The sequence below is a fragment of the Triturus cristatus genome, chromosome 10 (assembly GCF_964204655.1).
Source record: "Triturus cristatus chromosome 10, aTriCri1.1, whole genome shotgun sequence".
Classification (NCBI taxonomy): domain Eukaryota; kingdom Metazoa; phylum Chordata; class Amphibia; order Caudata; family Salamandridae; genus Triturus; species Triturus cristatus.
The window spans coordinates 616757255-616763254 of NC_140593.1; positions in this window are offsets into that span (position 1 = coordinate 616757255).

The following is a 6000-nucleotide window of genomic DNA, read 5'->3' on the forward strand; positions in this document are numbered from 1 at the left end:
TCTTACCCTCTTGAATTAGTTTGTTGGCCCTAGCTTTATATTTTTCAGGGAGGTGGTGCATTATGCTTTCTAACTCATCATAATGTGCCCTGTCATATCTGGCCAATAGCGCTTGAGTATTGGCTATACGCCACATATTGGCTGCTTGTGATGCAGTGCGCTTTCCTGATGCGTCCAGTAGCTTTGACTATTTATCAGGTGGTGGTGCTTCGCCCGACGCCTGGGAATTTGCCCTTTTGCGTGCAGTGGACACCACTAGTGAATCTAGTGGCGCTGGCCCTCTGATGTAGGAGGGATCTGTGGGGGCAGCTTTGTATTTCTTTTCTATGCGCGGGTTAATGACCCTGGCCCTAATTGGGTCCTTCAAAACTTCTGGCGCATGCTTTACCACCCCTTTAAGCATAGGTAATATGGAGGTAGACCTATGTGTGGTGTTGAATGTGTCGAGGAGGAAATCTTTCTCCACGGGGTCGGTATGCAAGTCTACCCCGTGATAGTGTGCCGCCCTTTGAAGTAGATGGTGGAACCCCAATGAGTCTTCTGGTGGAGATGGCCTGGAGGGGTAAAGGTCATCTTGTGGGACGTTGGGAATATCAGGGATATTGTAGTCGTCCCATGGGTCTGGTGATACTGTCGGAGTGGGGTCCCCAGTGGGTAGGTCCTGGGGGACATCTCCTATGTCATCATATGGGTCCCCGTGATCATCATCGTGTGGAGAAGGGGTGGGAGGACGATGAGGTTGGGGTGGAGAAGGCGGAGGGGGTGGAGGTGGAGGAGGTGGAGGAGGTATTCTGAACGGAGAGGTAGCAGAGTCCTTCCTCTTTGGAGGAGGAGGTGGCGCAGGCTTCTCCAAATGTCTCTTTTTGGAAGAAAGTGTCAAATGTCCAGTTTTTGGATCCTTGGTGAGTGTTTTCTGCAAGGGATCCGGTCTAAATAGGTCCGGTGAGGCTGGTTTGTCCGTCGGCGCCGAAGGCGTCGGGGCCGTTGACTTTTTAGGCTTTTCCGTGCCAGTTCGTTGTTTGGAACCTGGTTTGGGAACCTCCGGACGCTTGGTCGGCTTTGAGATGGATTTCGGCCTCGAAGTGTCGGTGCCGGTGGCCTTGTGTGCTTTGGTCGGTGGTGTCGGTGCCGAAGAGCTGGGTTTCGACCCAGAGTGCTTCGGTGCGGAGCTCTGTGTCGATATGGGGGTCGGCTTCTTTTTCGGTGCCGAAGCGTGTTTATCGGCACTGGGGATAGGCTGGCTCGAACCCGAGCCGCCGGAAGGCTTGCTTGGCTTCTTCACCGGGCCCGAAGGTGGGGTGATGGAAGCAGTGTCCTTGGTCTTGCCTAGGCCCGGAGGCGAAGGTGTGACCGGAGCCTTTTTCGGTGTGGGTGGGGGGGATCAGTACTCACGACCCTCTGCGCCGGGGTGATGTCCTCCACATCTGAGTCGTCGGCCTCGGAAGCGCTGATGAGGCCTTCTTCGGTGTACCGCTCTGGAGCGTCGATGCCTTCTCCGAAGATGTCGTCCGGAATCGTCGTCGAGTAGTGCGCCATAGTTCTTCTGGCTCTTCGGTCCCGAATAGTCTTTTTGGACCGGAAGGACTTACACGCCAGACAGTCTCGAGCCTCGTGTTCAGGGGAGAGGCAGAGATTGCATACCTCGTGGAGATCGGTGTGGGGGAACTTGGACCCACATCGAGGGCACTTTTTAAATGGAGTCCTTTCCATTAGCCAGGACCGAAGCTTGGAGAGGCCCGAAGGCCGCCGTCGACGACTGGAACTGAAGGTCCGTGCAGATGAGAAGGCGCATCGAGTGGGGGAGATCGCGATCGAAACAATACCGCGTTTTGGGGTGAGGATTGCACGTCAACTGTCGAACTGGAAGCTGTTCGGAACCGGAGCGCGAAGATCACATCCGAGCCCGATGGCGGAAAAAAACAATCTGAGGATGGAGCCGAAGCCCATGCGCAATACGATCCAAAGGAGGAGTCACCGACCTCGTGACTTCCAAAGACTTTCCAAGAGGAAAAACAAACTGCAAACATCCGGGCCCAACACCAGATGGCGATCTATGCACAAGTGTGTAATCTGCAGCTCATATGCTTCGAACATAACCTTTTAGAAAGGTAGATGTAGGAAAGTGCACTATATGACATGGTCACCCCTCATTTGTTGCCTGGTAGTTGATGTGATTTTGACTGGAAGGGCACTGGGTTCCTGGTAACCAGGTCCCCATTGGTAGATCTCTTTCCCCAAAAAACTGTGCACTTGTTTTTCCCAATTGGCGATACCTTTAGTTCCCTCACTAAGTCCCTAGTAAATGCTACCCCCAGTACCTAGGGCACTAAGGAGGGTCCCCAAGGGTTCCAGTATGAATTGTGCCACCTCAAGAGGCCCCTCATTAAGCTCATGCATGTCTTGATGCAGATAAAAGTGAAAACACAACATGGTACACAACCCGTGTGCCCTGCCTGCCGACTCTGTATGCAGTAAAATTAAGTCATCCCTACAGCAGGCCGTACCACCCTAAGGCAGGGTGCACTTTGCTACATGGGAGGGCATAACTGCATGAGCAGATATGCCCCTGTACTGGTAAGTTCCATTACTGCCAGTACAAGTGATGAGGGAAGCCATTCTAAAAGCATGTGCTGGACACTGGTGAAAATGAGTTCCCCAGCTACATGATGGCTTCTCTGAAAATAGGGATGTTTGGTATCCTGCATAGCATGAATAAACCCACACTGATGCCAGTGTCGGATTTAGTGATGCATGCACCCAGAGGGCATCTTAAGTGCTCTCTGAAAACTGACCAGTGACTGCTGTGCTGACTGCCTGGGTTTCGCCAGCCTGCCACAAGAGATGGGTTTCGGACCCCCATGGGTGAGAGCCTTTGCTCTCTGGAGGACATGAACAAAGTGTGGTCGAGCAGGGGGTGCTTTGCACCCTGCCCACAGAATGACCGGTGGATTAGCATTTCAAGGCCCGGGAGCTTCAAAGAGACCCACCGCCTCTGGTATCTGAATCTGACTTCTCTCACAGGAGAAGAAACTGCCCCCCCCCTTTGTCCAGAGCCCTTGGCTCCTGTACAGGCTGGAAATTAGCTGGGCAAGACAGGCGCGTCCACCCTCAGGCAAGCACAAGCCCTTAAGTGAATAGGACTTTTCAGAAGTGACCATATTGGTGATGGAAAATTCAGGATCTCTGGGAGAAGGTTATGCCCACTTCCCCCAGGAAGTGGTCCTATAGGGGGCATAGTGCTACCAGGGGTGAGTAACTCATTGGCTACTACCCTATACTCCCCTAACACCCCTACATTCTGTATTTAGGGGAGCCCTGGCAGAAGGAAATCAGATCCAGCCAACCCCAAGAAGAAGGGCTGAAGATTCTCAAAAGCAAGAACTGCAGAAGAAGCAATTGACTTGGCACCAGCCCTGCTGGCCTGTTCACCTATTCTCGACAATTGCACCAAAGTCCTCTTGCCTTGTAAGCTGCTGATCCTAAAAGCCTAGGAGGACTGCCAGCACTTCTCCAAAGACTCAGAACTCAAGTGGAACAGCAGAGCAGTTCCCCTGCATCTTACAAGTACAAAAGACTGAGCTGTGAGGCTCCAAGACCACAAAATACCGACACCGGAAAGCACCACTGCACCCGAGCCGCATAGCCCGAGGTGTGCCAGTGGTGCCAACAAGACATCGAAGAGATGCGAAAGCAGACCAAGGAAGAGCAACAGACTTCACACCAGGGCTGGCGGCCTGTCTGCTTTTCCCTGTCATAACTATGCAAAAGACATCTTGTTCTGTAGCGGTTGAGTTTTTATGAATGCAGACAGTCATCCTAGGCTTTGGCAGCACAATAACTTCCAAGGAGCAGTGTAGCGGCTTCCCTGCATCTAGCAGGCACCACAAAGAAGACTGGGTGCTCTGGACTGCAAAAACCCAGCACCGCAAACACCATTGTACCTGTGCTTTCAAGCCTGAGTTGAAGTGGGGCAAAGGTGCCAGCGTGGTCCCCTGGCTCTCCAGAGACGAAGCCCACCTTGGACTTGTCCACTGTGAACTTTCCGAAGCCGCTTTCAGCCTCTGTTTGCAGGCCCCCTCTATCGTGAGTTATCACTGTGACGAAAATCTGATGCCTAAAGACACCTCTGCACCTGTCGCCTTTGGAGAAGAGGACCAAAGGCGTCCCCATGTTCCCGAGAATCACAATGGCTGAGCCCCCTTGTTGGTTCAGCCCGACTGGTCCCCAAGCCTGCAGTCTTTTATCCGATGGACCGATCTCCATAGACTTGAATTATGCATCCAACGCTGTAAGGCATCTCTGCAGCCGGCCGCTCCAGTGCTGCCTGAAGTGAACTGCTGATGCTGCCTAGGACCTTGTCCCATACTCACCCTCAGTCTAGAAGACTGGTCCTGTAACTCGCTGTTGAGTGCCCAAATGCAATACATGTTTTTCCTCCAGAGATTAACATTAAACACAGTGCTTCAATTACGATTTTAAGTCTCAAAAACCTGTTTTCTTCAAACCTGCTATTTTAAAAAGTACTTACCAGATTTGGATGTTCCCAGTGCCTAAAGTTCTATAAAGAATAAGTGTTTATTTTTAATAAACTGATGTGAATCTCCTTATTGAGACGTGTGTATCATTCATTAGCTGTGTGCGCGCAGCAGATGTCTAACACTCCTCTCTGATCAGCCTAAAGCTGTTCGACCACACTACCCCCTCAAAGAGCACCCTGGGATTGCTAGAGTAAGCCCTGTCCACTAGTTAGGAAATACCTGGACTCTTTGCACGATATACCTCTTTCCGGTATGGTATATCGTATAAAGAGCAAACGTCCTATAGTAGGCTTTCCCTGCTTGAAGCTGATGATATTAATTGTTGCCACCCATGTAGGAAGTGGCAGATCCTGCCTCCAACTCGGTAGCTGTGCGCTGGTAAGGGCAAACTAAAGGGACTTGGAGGCCCTGGCCAGATTGGCGGATGATTGGGATGAACATTGCCCCTGTTGGCCAGGTTGTCTGTTGACTCCATGGCCCTGACCTTGGAATGTCTGGGAAGGGCCCAGCAGTGTGTCAGTGAGAGCTTCACAGTAGGGCAACAGGTGTTTGGTTGTTGCCTGGCCAATATGTAGAACATCTGTTGCCATGTTAGTTTTTTAACCTCCATATTGGGAAGGTGAAGGACCCCAACAGCCCTCTCTATTACTGTGGCTTTAATGACTTAGTTGCCCTGGGGGTGAGGTGTTTAGCACATTGGTATCCTGTAGCTCCATATACCAGTTATCATCAGATGGGGCAAATTCCTACCCTTCTCCACCATAATCGTCTCCATGAGGCTGGTGCTGCTCAGAGTCCAAACCAAAAAGCGGGTTTAACCGACTGTGAATTGTGCTGGAGTCAGATGGGTTCAGCAGGGGCTGCAGCACATCGAGATCTGGATGTGGCAACGGTTGAGACGGGATTGCCAGACTTCTTCCGGCATTGGTGGCATTAATGCCTGTGTCAATGCTGGAGGAGCTTTCAGCGCCATTCCCAGTGCTGGCTCAAAACCCAAAATGGGCCCAAGGGACCCAGACAGCACCAAAGGCATACTAGCCAGCAGTAACCCAAGTAGTGTTTAATGTGGATTCTTGGAGCCCAAAGACGTGTCAGAGGGAGCCAGAAACGTGCCTCTACCCGCTGTGATGTCGCTGATCTGTTTTATGAAGTTCTCTGGTGCAAAGAAAGGCAAGGCAGTGCAGACATGCCCAAGCTCATGATGACTATTCCTTTTTATTAAGAATTTCTAAGCACTGGCTAAGAAGGAGCCCTTTGAAGGTCTGAGAGCTCATTCCACCAGAGCCAAGACTGCTACCACTGCACTGTCATATGAACTGCCTGTCCTGGATATCTGTCTGATAGCTATGTGGGCATCAGTACATACGTTCACTTAGCACTATTGTCGTGACAACCAGGTCCGCTCGGATGCTCATTTAGCAAATTCAGTCCTGCAGGACTTTTCAGTTGGAGCCATTCTACA